The sequence below is a fragment of the Lipophrys pholis genome (assembly GCF_963383615.2).
Source record: "Lipophrys pholis genome assembly, chromosome: 16".
Lineage (NCBI taxonomy): Eukaryota > Metazoa > Chordata > Actinopteri > Blenniiformes > Blenniidae > Lipophrys > Lipophrys pholis.
This window is the reverse complement of record NC_137634.1, coordinates 15,416,274-15,430,618: the sequence shown is the minus strand read 5'-3', so window position 1 is coordinate 15,430,618 and position 14,345 is coordinate 15,416,274. Positions and strand designations below refer to the sequence as shown.

The 14,345-nt window shown below is 39.6% G+C and overlaps 1 protein-coding gene across 1 annotated transcript in view; it reads left to right on the top strand.

Moving 5' to 3' along the window:
- Positions 1-13,959: 13,959 nt before the first annotated feature.
- LOC308121803 (rho guanine nucleotide exchange factor TIAM1-like) overlaps positions 13,960-14,345 on the top strand; it is a 52,550-nt gene continuing 52,164 nt past the window's right edge. The window contains exon 1 of the mRNA XM_080483316.1: positions 13,960-14,167. The gene's annotated coding sequence lies outside the window, so the exon portion shown is untranslated. The remainder of the gene's footprint in view (positions 14,168-14,345) is intronic.

Below are 14,345 nucleotides of genomic sequence, written 5' to 3'. Positions count from 1 at the left end.
ATAGTTGGAGCAAGTTACAGAAAGAAGAAGAACTAAAGTAGCTGCATTAAAAAGATTTAAGGAGCCTTTCATCCCTCCTCAGGATAGATAGAGCTCCACTTCCTGCAGCCTTTGTGGGAATGGCTCCAAAGGGATTCAAAGGCCGACTTAACACATTGCAACTCTTCTCTCATCCATGGTCAAACAGCAGTCCAGGGGTTTGACCTTTGAACTGCTAACCCTGCATGACCATAACTCTCACCTTTACTCAAGAAGTGCTTATTGTTTCTAGGAAGAACGACCCCAGCAGGATCTTCAGCAGCGTTTGGTCGATTAGGAAGGCGGGGAGTCTGAATTTATTGAATATTTGAAAAGTGAGTATCCTGTCAGGCGTTGACCTTATGTGACATTCCACAGACGCCATGGCATCCAACTTCGAAATGGTCTGTGGTAAAAAAAATACCTCATGACTTGATCACACTTTACCAAACAAAATATTATAATAATATATAATAATAACAAAAATCACGAAAAAAAAATAAATTTTTAGATTGTTTTCTGCAGAGCTTTTATTTTACTTTTTTATTATCTTTGCCTGTCCATGACCACCAACTAACATTTTAGGTTGCAGGGTTTACATATTTGATCATTTATACAGTTTGGTTGATTAAGTGGTATAAAAAAACTAAACAAAACAGTTCAATCTGCAGCGATTAAAAAAGAAATTAAAAGCTGTATAATCCAACTTGACGTGTCACTGTAGTAGGTAAAATGATTGACCCAAACCCTTGAGAAAAAAAGTTTTGATTTAATCAATACATGTGAAAAGTAAAATCTTTCTTTGTTGATGAAAAATGTATGCATTTATAATTTGAAGAATTCATTATAGCTTGCATTTAAAATAGTGAATAATTGTGATAAAATAATAATTGTTTTCTACTGTGACCTTTGACACAGAAACGAACCAAAGGAGACATACATGTGATTTCTTTTGTGAACTATATGGGTTTATCTTAATCATCTTATTCATTATTCCTATTGATCATCATTTATGCTGTGGAAAAAAGGACAACTGTAATAGAAACCCCGCTCACAATCGATGAGATTATACGCAAAGTCAAGAGCAAAGAATGAAGAGGTGATTCCATGTTGGGGTTTTTTTTTTATTATTGGAAAAGTCTGTAGTTCACATGACATGTATATGAAAGAAGCCTTGTATGAAATGATAGACATATTAACACTCTTTTCCAAATTTTACACATATATATCGAAATGAATGAGTTCCACCTTCCATCCGAGCCCCAACTGCTTTGTTCCCCAGAGCCCATTCATACAGATTGCTCCCTACAGACAGCAGACTCGGCAGTCTCGTATGTAAATTCAGCTTTTCTCAAAGTAAATATTTGTCTGGGAGTTACAGAAACAGGAAGAGCTGGACATGATAAAGAGAACAAGCTAGTTTTCCAGGCGCTGTCAGCTTAAATCGAAGAGGAGAGGAGGAAAAGGGTGTTTCACAGCTCAGTGAATCCCAGCGTTGTCTTCAGGTGTCTGATCGGAATAAAAGATCAGTCTTTACTCACACTGATGCTAAAACAAGCATGTTTGCTGTCTTCAAGGTGACCCCACCCCCCCGCCCCACCCTGTATAGGCCCACCGCACAGATTTCATGCTATTGCAATTATTTTCTTTCTTGACAGTGTACAGTTTGCGCTCGTGTGCATGTGGGTGTGTTTGTGCTGTTTCCATTTAAGGCTCTCATATGTGTGTGTGAGATGTGCTGCACAGGTGTGAAGTGTTCGGCAGTCCCCAGCACAATAAAGACCGCCATACATTCACCTCTCTGTCAAGGCAAGGGGGTAGTTGAGAGAAAAGGGAGAAAATCGTGTGGGAGAGGGGATGCTTTGCAAAGAGAGTCGTAACTCCATGTTGTCCAGACTGGAACTGCTCCTCTCAAAATCTTCTCCTCCTCTGCTCCGTCGCTCTCCTTTCTGTCCGCTACAGATAATGAAGGGCGTCTCGGCTCTGACCCCCACGCTCTTTGAGATGAAGGAGGAAATTACTGTGCTAATATGCGCATATTTTGGAGCCTTTTGAAATATCCAGCCCGAAATTATACACTTCACCCCATGTTTTGCTTAATTATTCATTTACTTGTGAAACGCTTTCTGTAAGTTAAGTTTGTTTGAGGATCCTAAACTAGAAGAAGGGAGAAGAGGAGAGGAGGAGGCACACATAGGCTGCCCATTTTCTCAATTAATCATATCAGATGATGCACAACTCGATGGTAGTTGGTATATTCCAGTGCATGAGCTTCAAATGTAGAGCAGTTAGTTGTTTTATGCTCTGTTTACCTCATTTTTTCCCAGGGTGAATCAGGGAGGTGCCATACAACCAATTTCTCTGTTGACGAAACAAATGAATTTGATTAAGAGTAGCTGGCTTGTCAGAGAAGCACATAACTATGAAAATGTAACATAATTTATAGTCAGGTTTTTCAAACATTTTATCTGAAAACTTTGTGTGTATTCACCGTGGTTGAAAGCCTGTAATCACAATATTCAACAACACATACGTTTTTGAATATCGCTGAAGTATAACGGCCTTTGTGCTTTGCAGTGTACTGGATGAGCATTTAGCTTCCCTGCACTGTTTATTCATGTTTAACGTATTCCATTAACCCCTTAAAGCTTTTAAACCTTCAACTAATTTGAGAGAAAGCCGATCGTTTGAGGTCAATGACGAGGTGCGTTATCATCAGACTGGGCAGGATCATCAGCGTCTCCAGGTAAACCATGCTTGGTGAAATTATTGACCAACTGAGATGGTTTCAAGCTGCAGTCTACTGCAGCAGTGTGGCTGCATGGCAGTTAAACAGGCTTGGATATGGATGAAACATGAACCCACTATTTCGGCTCTATGATTCACTTTGCTATATACTGTAGGCTTTATTTCATATAATGCTTCTTTTTTTAATTTTCCCTCCGTTGTTGGTGACATTTCCCACAGTTGTTCCCACATGCAGGTGACCAGATAAGCATTAAAATGTTTTCCTCCCAGTGTTTAGAGATTTCCTATTAATTACTTGTGGTGTTCCCAGTCTTGTTAGTCAAGGATAGCAATTAACCTGTTTTAATTGGTCTTGTTTTTGCTGCGGGAGGTTTGAAACAACAACACCTGAAATCACAGACGGGATGTTTTAGTGATCATGCCGACAACAGCTGGATTCAGGTGTAGGTTTTATTGTATTTGATAAATGTGCAGCTAAAATGTAGGTTTGTGGCTGTGATTCAAAGTTGTGATTTACAAAGATGGGCTTGTTGTTCCAGTTGAGGTGTCGTCCAACTTCCCTGGAGAGTTTTCACTGAAGCAGCCTTCTGTGTAACAGTTGAACGGCCAGTCTGACAGAGTGACCTTTCCTCTTGTGTACTCTGTGTCTTTAACAGGTTACTGTTTTTTTTTCTTCTCAGTTACCAGGATGGGTATTTAAACAACCACTGCAGTGTTAGCCTCACTGTGCAGAATGATCAACTTATCCGTTGTGTACAATGTTTTAGAGTTGCGAGCTCAGACCACTGTGGGTGAAGGCAGGGTACACACTGGACAGGCTAGAGTTTTTTTCCATAGAATCTAAATTTCTTGTATATAAACATATGTAATCATGATTTATGGATATATTTTCCAAAACTACACACAAAGACTTTGAAATGATGTTTTTATTTTGCCCTTAGTGCTCTCTGGAGGGTCCAGCTTCCTGCCACAATCCCAAGACAGGCATGTTAGGTTAATTGGTGACTTCAAATTGACCATGTGGGAGTGAGGGTGGTTGTGGTGGTACACTCCCACTTCACCATTACTTCCTGGCCTAATCACTTTGTGACCTACGGATGTAGAGAATGAATAAAAGGTTACGGTTAGGGTTCACTGTTCCACAATTTCCTGAAGGAAAATCTCCACTGTCCGGCTTTCGTTTTCAAATTCATAAAATTGTGTAAATTCCTTAAAATGAGCAAAGTTCCTCAATACAAAGATTAATGAAAAAAATGTCAAAGGGCAAATTAACATAAATTGGGTTGATGTTCAGGTTAAAGAGGTTAAAATTAAACCTGAATAGAGTTGTTTCACCTAAACCTTCTATTCTACATGGACGCTCTTCAACAGGATCAATAGCTGCTCATTATCTGTGACCCTGAAGCCGTTTTCTTGTTTTAGCGGTGGTTCAGATGTTTAATCAGTGGAAAACAACAAGACGGAAAGAAGGAGGTCATCAGGAGGACAGTTTGCCACCCACTCAGAAAGTAAGTGGTCACCTTTATTCAACATTGCCATGCCAAGCACACGAAAACAATTTGTGTTTGAAGAGAAAGGGAATAAAAACTATCAGGGTCTGATCTTGCCAATTGAATGGGAGGATAGGATTCCCATGTTACTGAGTGCAAGGAGAGATGTCTGTTTGTCACAGCTTGTAATGGAGACACATGACCAGTGTTTGCCACTAATTAAAAATCAATCCAACAATCCGACTAACATAGTATAAGATCGACTCCTTAAATGACAAAGTAATTACATAAAACATGTATTTGACAAATGCAAACAATCCTCACACAGCCCTGCAATACAATAAGGATAATTCATGTGAAATGTGATACTGTTCATTTTCCTGTGTGGGAGGCAATATCTAGATTTTTTTTCTTTTTTATTAACCTACACTGTTTCTTGATTCATTTAAATAACACTGAGATATAGATGTTTGTGCACACCAATATACAGATCTGCCCTCGAGAGAAGCTTCTCATTTGTCAAAATGACAGATGGTTTTCCAATCTTTGTCTTATTAAACTAAACCATTGAAGGGAAATTTATAATCACAGATAACACATCAGCTATCCCTGGTAAACAACTTTTTGTACACCTCCTGTATAAAACACCCCAAAAGTCAGAAGCACTGTGCAATTTCATCTTTTGTAGTTTGCATTTTTACAAAAAGTTGTTTACATATATGTGTGATCTTTTCAGAGGGATATTATGTAGACAGTGTGACACATTTGTTCTTATAATTTGTATTTATTGAGGATCAAATAAGACAAAAACATTATTCCATGTGTCTCTCGCTCCTGTGAAATGAAAAACTTTTTTTTTTGCCTTTGAGGATCTTTTGGGGGGTTTCACTGAGCTTTAAACCCCCCAGTAGCTTGGCAGCTTCACTAAATCCCATCCTTCACTGCCTCCTGTTGTGTGTGTCTCTCTGGCTGTTTGTTGCATCTCATTTTTGAGATCCCCAGCTAGCACAGCATAAACCTACCAGGGCATTGATGTGTTAGCAGTCTGTATTTGCCACAGACACGACAGAACATCCCAGTTCTTTTTTTAATTATTTTCTTTCCCAGTGTGCGACAATAGTCCTCAGTTTTGCTGATGTACCCAGAAAGTGACAGAGAGGATGCAGTGGGGTGTCAGGTGTCCTAACCTGACAACCCACTGCACAATATCTTCCACCTCTGCAATCTGAAGGATTTCACCGTTTACTGTGTGCTTGTGCACATCTGAGTATCTTGGTTCTTACTCTTCTTGTTTGAAACATATGATCACTGTGCACAGTTTCTAAATTAATTCATGTTTTTGGGTGATTTTTCTGTGATACTGCATGTGTACAGCATGTTATTCTTTTCCTCCTCCCCATTGCATCAGTTTGTGCTGTGACTGCGTGTTTATGTGGGAGTGTGTCTTGTCTCTGTGTTTCTCGGTGGGTGGTAACAGTTAAACTTCTATTTGGTGGGATTACTCCTCCAGTCAGTCCTGTGGGAGCAGCCGTCAGCCAATCATCTTTCAGGGAAATGCCGTACCTTCTGATGCTTTAATCCCTTCTTCCTTCTCCTCTCCTCTCCTTCTATTCCAACACTCAGCCTCTTAACCCCATCCCCCATTTTCTCCCTCCCTCCTTTATTTTATTTTATTTTTTAACTGGGGCTGTCAACTTTCTGATTAAGTGGATGAAGCTCAGCCGATGTGGCGGTGGTGGTTTTGTTAAATCATTACGATGTTTTAGTTTAGCCTGACAGGTTCAACATCAAGACGCTGATTATATTTATCTTCTGGGGGGACAAACTGTCAGCTTCGTGTCAGTGTTCATCATCCAAACTAATGAAGTTTTTCAATTATTTATTTATCTAAAAATAAATGTTGGATCTTTGTGGTGATGGATTTGTTTATTACAGTAGGTCTGACACAATAAGCAATAAGTCAGACAATAATATTCCACTGTTGACGCTGATGTAGCATTTCACTCTGAGCTATAGTGTGTTTTCTCCAAACAACCAGAAAGATAGTAAATGGGGCCATATCATTTGGATTTGAGATGGCTGTATGTTACAGATGTAATGAGACAAGCACAACTGGCAGGCAAGAAAAGGTCTAATTCTGTCTCTGCAGCTTGACCTGGAAACGAGCCACACATGAAGATTTCTTAAATGACCAGTGAAATGTGTGTAACAGTGCATGTATGTGTGTGTTTGTTGGATGTATGAAGGAGAAAAAGTGTGAAAAGAAAGACAATTTTTCAGTCTTATAATACCAAGAGCCTTTAGCCACGCCAGCAGCTCCACTGACTCTGTCAGCATGTTAACCATAAAATGCTGCGATAATGATGCATTTTGGGAGGTCAGCTCAACAGAAAGTGAAGGTTTTCCAATGTTTCTCATATTGTTACCAAAACAAAGATCTCTATTATTAACTAAAATAATAATAGCAAAATATTGTTTATAATTAACAACCACAGTTTTGGAACCAAAATCCAATATTTTGAGAAACATAATCACAGCTATGCCACAATATGGAGTTCATTTTCACCACTGGCATTTACCCAGTCACATTTCTTTTTTGGTTTTTGCTTCAGTATAAACTTCAAATTGTGTAAAATTATGAATAAATCAGATGTTTGTAAAGGGATAATTGATGCTCACTGTAAAGATACTGTATTTAGTTTCAGTTGGATACTGCACTTTGAAAGTCAAGTCACAATCTGAAAAATCACAATGTTGGTGAATACTGTGGAATAACCTTAAATGAAACCTGTGGGTGAATCCCAAATAGTTGCAGCACTTTATAGCCACGTTTATATACACATTAGATAAGATAATTCACCATGTTTTAAAATCCCGGTTTAGTGTGTTATTATGTATTTATGTCATCTCTGTCATACTGCCTTGTGGTTGCATAAACTATAATCTGTACTATTTCTAGTCATTCCTAATTATTGCATTACCACTGCAGAGCCAAAACATTGAGTTTGAACACATAAGGTCATTTATTTCAGGTCAGTGCTACATGTGATATCAGAGTTTATAGGCAAGTAGTTTCTCCAGGATGCACATCTGAATGAATTTATTTTACATCTTTGTCCAATATTCTCTGATGAGCAATGCAATCTTTTGATGTTTGAGGCTGCACCCCCATAAGGGTTTGAGCTTATGTGTCTGATGTGTCTGGTGCGTGCTTCAATAACAAAAGACCAGGATGGTGCGTGTGCGTGTGTGAATAATGAAATGAGCTGTGTGGTTTTGTGAGTCTGTGACAAGGTCAGGAGCTTGTGCGTGCTGAGCGTCACCACAGTCCTATCTGTCTTTGACTGTTCCTCCCTTCAGATGTTTCCTTCACAATTTGATTCCTTGGCTGCCATTCGCTGGTGATTCTGCTACAAATGAATGTTGGTGAGTTAAAAAAAAACAAAAAAAACCCTGATGTAAGCCAGCATGAAAACAAAAGAGGTGTATACAGTGTTTCCGCTTTGCCAATGTGCTCATTTCCCAGATAATAATCTTTGAATGCAGAAGCCTAATTAACACAGTTCCCTATTTACATTGAAAGGAATCATGGCTGGTGAGTATAATACTATGCTTTATCCCACTTTGGCAGAAGGTACTAGAATGTATAGAGGGCTGAGTCTTTATGCCCGGTAGTTGCTGATTATATCAGATTTTCCGTGATACTGATTAAGCATGCAAAACATGCTGAGTGCCCATATCCTTGTGTGTGTGTGTGTGTGTGTGTGTGTGTGTGTGTGTGTGTGTGTGTGTGTGTGTGTGTGTGTGTTACTTGGATTTGACATATTTTTAACTCAGGCAATGCTAACCTCATTTAAAAATCTGCCTGTATTTTCTTTTGAGACGTACAGTTATTTTAGTGGATTACGGATATAACCGACTTCAATACTGTAATCTCAAAAAAAACAAAACCTCACCTGGATTGTTGTTTTTTTGCAAACCTTGCAAACCTACAAATATGTCTGCATGTCTGTTTTAGTGTAAATCTCGACTCACACTGGACATAATCTTAAACCAATCTGACCATTAAAAAGATTAGTGCTGTTGGTAATATTCTACTATTTCATCCGCTCAGGTGTTTACCTCAGCATATGTTGTGAATGAAATAAGCACACAGTAAAAATTATTTACTATAAAAGTACCTTCAGATCTCCAGGGATAAGGATCTTGGGTGTTATCTGATTAATAGCTGAATATCTTTTTGGTATGGATTTGGTTGAACTGAATAAAATACAAGACATCCATTCAAGACAACTGAAGGATTGAATGTTTTACACATAATGTGACATTATCACCAAAATAGAGTCTCGGTTTTTGTATTGCTTATAATTTGGACTGAGCCAGAATTGTTATTTTTCCATGACTCTATACAAATGTGTGCTCATGTAGCTTTGAAGTAGATTTACAACTACTTTTCATTCTTTCATCTTTTCTGTTTACTCACAGTGTGGAGAGCATAGAAGACCAGACATCTTTCTACCCAATAGTTACTTCCTAACACCAGGGTTGGATCAGTCTATGTTTGTGAAAACAATTTGGTTTGTAATTCCTTATTGAAAAATATGACAAATTTTCACGTTCTTCTAGGCCTAATATCTATCTGTGGTGAAAATCTCGACAAAATCCATGTAGTAGTTTTGACAAAATCCTGCTTACAGACATGCAGACAGACAAATATATGCTGATGAAATGATTACATCTTTGGAAGACGTAAAAATAATCCCTCAGTTAGAGGTTTCCGGTTGTTTCCATTGTAGTGCCAACCTATCCTAGCTGGCTACAGGCTAATATATTTAATCTTCTCTTGTCCAGCTTTAGTTAACTCGGTCCAAAAACTGCTCCTATAAATCTATGTGTTTTTTTTTGTTATTGTTCTCATAGTCACTTTATTTAGTCTGTAAAGGCTTTGCACCTCATTAAGACACCCGGAACTCTGGTCTTACCTTCACGTTTTTGAGGCTTGTCGTCCTAAAAAAATAAATGCAATGGAGTAAAGCCTTGTATTGAGCAGAGTTTGTACCAGTGCATCTCTGTCAATTGAATGAAGTTTTCAAAACAGCTCTGGTGCAAATATGAAACGGCATCACTTCTCCTGCTTAGCATAATCTTGAATGTTGTTATCTGTGCCTTTCCAACGCAAGAGTGAGTCTTCACTTTCTCTTTAATAGCCAAATACGTCTCCACTGTGTCTGTGAGATGTAGCTGCTGTCTGACAAGGCTTAATCTGTATTGATTGGACAGCAGAGCCCAGACTATGACTTATATTTGGTAGATAACCCGTTTTTTTTCTCAGACAGTACACATGAGGCTGAAGGTCCGGTTTCTCTGCTTTTGTGAGACCAAACAAATTGCATGGTAGCAGCTGCGGTTTAGAACCAGTAATGTGATTTACCAGAGTAAACTGAGCAATATGCAACGCTCCTGTTTAGTCACCGCACTGCAGGTAATCAGCTAACCTCCCCTTTATGAATATTCATAATATTCATAGCTTTGGGCTAATGTTGTACTCTATGACCTTGCACTCACAAAAAACTAAAATACTAGCAAGCTCGACTGTTAACATCAATTTGGTTGTATATCTCCCCACCAGTGTTCATCCATCTACCACATCGAGTTGTACTTCATTCAATACAGTACACAAAAAAGATCTCTAATATTTAGTTTATACATTGTTGAGTGTATATTCATTGTATGATGCTCACTTATTATTATTCAAACAAGAAAAATCCAAAGCGGTGCAAACTTATGAATGAATGAATGAATTTTATTGCACTAGACGTACATTGGAATTTCATCAGGATCTTTCTTTTTTAAGAGGATCTTTCTCAGTAGGAATGGAAAATAGAAAGATTTTGAAGGAGTAAGACAGTCCTGCCTGTATATGTGCCTGTATGCTCATTAGGGTTAGAGGCCACAGATGAGAGCAGAAGCTCATACCATCTGGTAGATTTGACGTTTGAAATAACTGACACCTCACCTATCGGGTCAGACCCGAGCTGTCCATCATGCTATTGCACCTGATGCATGTCAATGCTTCTTTGTGTTGATCATGAAGGGATGCAGTGTAACACCTGATGCCTGCTCACATTTCCACTCTGAAGCTCAGTCACATATGTCACCACAACTAATGAGGTTCCTGTATACCTATGCAATTTATTTTTCAGCCAGGTTTGTGTCTATGTGTGCTCAACACATGATCTGTGCTCTTGCTACTGTGCATGTGCATACCCAGTGACATCCCACACTAATGGAAAATGTAATAGTGCCAGATAGGTATTAGCAGATATGACCCTCAAAAGTGGGAAGACCAACCAGTAGCTAATGTGACTCTAAGAGAAATGCAGCTCGTCCAGAAGGGATGTACCATTGTAGCCTGGCGGGGCATACATTATTCATCAGCTCTCCTTGCATGGCTGGTGATAATGATTTGATCAAATCTGGCGTGGTGGGTGTTGGTCTGGTGGGTGAAATCGGCCTCCCGACTGAGTATGTGTGCATATTTTTTATTTTTTTTTGCCGCTTATCGTTTTCGTCACTTCTCCAATACAGTTTGTTTATGAATTTCAATAAAATATGTTCAGCGACTGAGATGGCAGAAAGAATGAAATGGGAATCCAATCTCATCCCGCCGGCTCTTTACTGATATTCACACCCCCACCCACACAGAGACTGTGATAACGTCTGATAAGGATTGAAAGGTGGAGTCTATTGTGTTGAAAGACCAGCTCAGGTGTGCAGGGTGTGCGTGTGTGTGTGTGTGTGTGTGTGTGTGTGTGTGTGTGTGTGTGTGTGTGTGTGCTTGTGCGTGTGTGTGTGTATGTGGGGACCCGGTTTCTCTTACAGTGCTGCTTCTAAATAATCTCTTCTTTCAACAGAAAGGGCAGCGATGAATGGGCTTTGATATTCGTTTACTCCATGCTGTCCTTAATACGGGCTGCACAGCTGACAACAAACAATGTGTGTATTTGTATCACAAAAGCGGCACAAAAAATGATGAGTGCAGACGGAGGAAAACAAGCAAACAAAAAGAAACCCCCGACATCCTGATGCTACTCCAGCCCTCCTCAGCTTATATAACATCCTCCACCTGTGGTTGTTATTATTACCTCCTCCGTATTCTCCTTACACAAGCATGTATTGACATCAGTAGTGCAGAGTCCTCATTAAACTAGTCCCTAATCACATTACACCCCAATAACACTATGTTTGTGTAGGAATCTGGGAGTCAGGGTCTGTTCATCCTCCAGAATTGGTCATTTCCTGTTGCAGGCAGCTCGTAGCACAACGCAGCTTTCTCCAGCTCAACTGTTAGATAACAGAATGAAAAACAACAACAAACCAGACAGAGGGGAAGCGGATAGAAGTTATTGATGTCTGATGAACAGACAGGTGCTTGGTGACAGGCAGACAGCATATGTGCTGGGTCATACACTCAAGCTTTACAGAAAGGAACTGTGATATGCAAAAAACCCGAAAATAAAACGGTGCCATTGTCTGAGTGAGGTTCTGAAATGTCATCATGTGCCTGGGGGGGTTACAATCTGTGAATGTATGTGTGTTGGCTTTGCACCAGTGTGGATGTATCCTCATACTGTCTCCACTGTCTCCCTCTGTGGAGACTCTCAGGTCCGTTTTGTTGGGTGTATATGTTACCTTCCATGCCCTTTCATCTTGATATGCTTACCTCTAAATGGATCCAGCAGCAGACAGATACAATGATGAGAATCAGCCCATTATGTAATCCCTACTTTTTCTTTCATGAATTTCTTACAAAATCTTGACAGTTGTTTTGTTTTGGGCACAAAGCAACTTTCTGTCAGAACGAGAAGAAACATTATTATTTTAGATCTACAGATTTACAAATAGATGCAATACTTCAAACATTTGGAAGAAAAATCAGCATACACAGTTAGTTTCTTTAAGAAAATTCTACCAGTTAACCTCAAATGCATGTTTTTGGACTGTGAGAGTACAAGAAAAATAACAAAAAACCTTCATTAGCTCAAAGACAACCTGATACCATAACAAACTGGATGGGCCTGAGCTTCCCCTATTTTATTTTATTCTGTTTTCCAATGGCTTTGGCCATTTTGATTTATAGTTTTTATTTTTCCGGTTTACTCATCTTCACAACTTCACAGTTTTGTAATTTGGCTTATCATTCCCAGATACTGGAAAAATGTTTAGATACTTTAAGCAAACATGTACAGTTCAACGCATTCCACCGTCTTATCTTCCAGTCTCGGCACAAAGCACTTGCAAATACGCTTACTACTTCTATTCAAAACTACATATTGAATTGTTTGTATTAGTCTTTGTCACATGTTCCTGTGTTTGCTTGTGTTGAACACAGAGCAAACTGTACTCACACTGACATTACACATTACACATACACATTACTCAGCATATAAATGTGAAGTTAAGCTGTGTAGTGTTTGAGTAATCTTGACAGAAGCTGGGTTTCTGTGGAAATCCACTACGACTGTTGTGGATCCAAGATCCTCTCAGTAAAATAGTAGACTAGAAAGTCTTTAAAGCCATGGTGGTGATTCCTCTATGATAAAGACACGGCAAACATGTACAATAGGAAAGGAATAAAAAAAAAACCTCAAGGGTTGATTCTTTTGTTACACATTACCCGTTGGGTTGAAAAAGTAAAGGATCGATAAGGAGAAAAACAACAGATGGAAGTGAGCTGAAGCAGCAGCATCAGCCACTCTTATGAACATTTTCCAAGAAACGGATGGATTTTCTTTCCCTGCACTTTATTGTTGACCTTTTTCCACTTCCCTACAAAATGTATGACTGCTATGAGGTTTTCTTACACACTGAGCAGCTCTAAGATTATGTCCATTGACAGGTGAAATAAGTAACACTGATCAAACACTGATTATCTCTGTTGTTGGTTTGGCTATATCAGCCAGCAAGTGAACACGTGAAGCAGGGAAAACATCTCCCAAACTGCAGCTCTTATGAGTGTTTCCTCCCTGCAGTAGTCAGTATCTATCAAAATGGGTTGAAGGAAGGAGAAGCATTGAACTGGACGACAGGGTCATGGGCAACCAAGGCTCATTCATGCATGCAGGGAATGAAGGCTGGCCCGCATGATCCAATCCACCAGATGTGCCACTGAGGACCAAAAGTACAGTAATGCTGATCCTCATAGGACGGTGTTAGAATATACATTTGTAGCAGGTTAAGTAGACTGCATGGGGGACTTACACAATGTTATACAGGTGGCAATGGCGTGTTAGCTTCTGAAATTATGTGGTGGAAATAATATTTACGCACGATCTTGACTTATTTTATCCAGCATGGATACATACGTTGTGTCTCTACGTGTATTATTTTGAGTATTCACTGAATCTGTCTGTGTTTTATGCATGGAACTTGAGGCCAGAGAGCCAGCAATTAAAAACAGGACTGGGATATCTAAAGGCTTAGAGGCAAAGACCCAGCACACATGCTGGCAGTCAATTGGCAAGCCAAGGGAGGTGAAACTGGAGCGAAAGAAAGAAAAAGGGAGAAAGAGAGGAGCGCAGACGACTACAGAGAGGAAAGGAGGAGGAGGGCTGGAGTGCATGTGGGAGAGAACGGGAAACCAACAGAAAGGAGGGCGGGCTTAGACTCAGGCAGTCACACACACACCCTCTACTCAGCCTTCAGTCTGGGCTCGGCATGCAATAGGCAGCATGTTTGAGTATGTGCTGTGTTTTGTGTGTGTGTGCGGAGTGAAGCGCTGTGCTGGAGACGTCTCACTGATGCAAGGATTCCCCTCTTTGCTCTTGGAGAGGACATGTGCTGAGAGTGTTTTAACTACCACAGGGAATTAACTGTTACACACAGAGGGGATCCTGGGACCTTAAGTCAAGGTAAGGAGATACTTTCTGTTTTGAGGGTTTTCTGGGAGTTTCTCAAATATTACTGAGTTCCTTGAAGGGGAGGAGGTTTGTGATTAAATGATTTATTAACCTATCAATGACTATGGGAGTTGATGTAACAGTAAGGTTGTTACACATGACTTCTTTAAGACGACAACACTTTTATCAC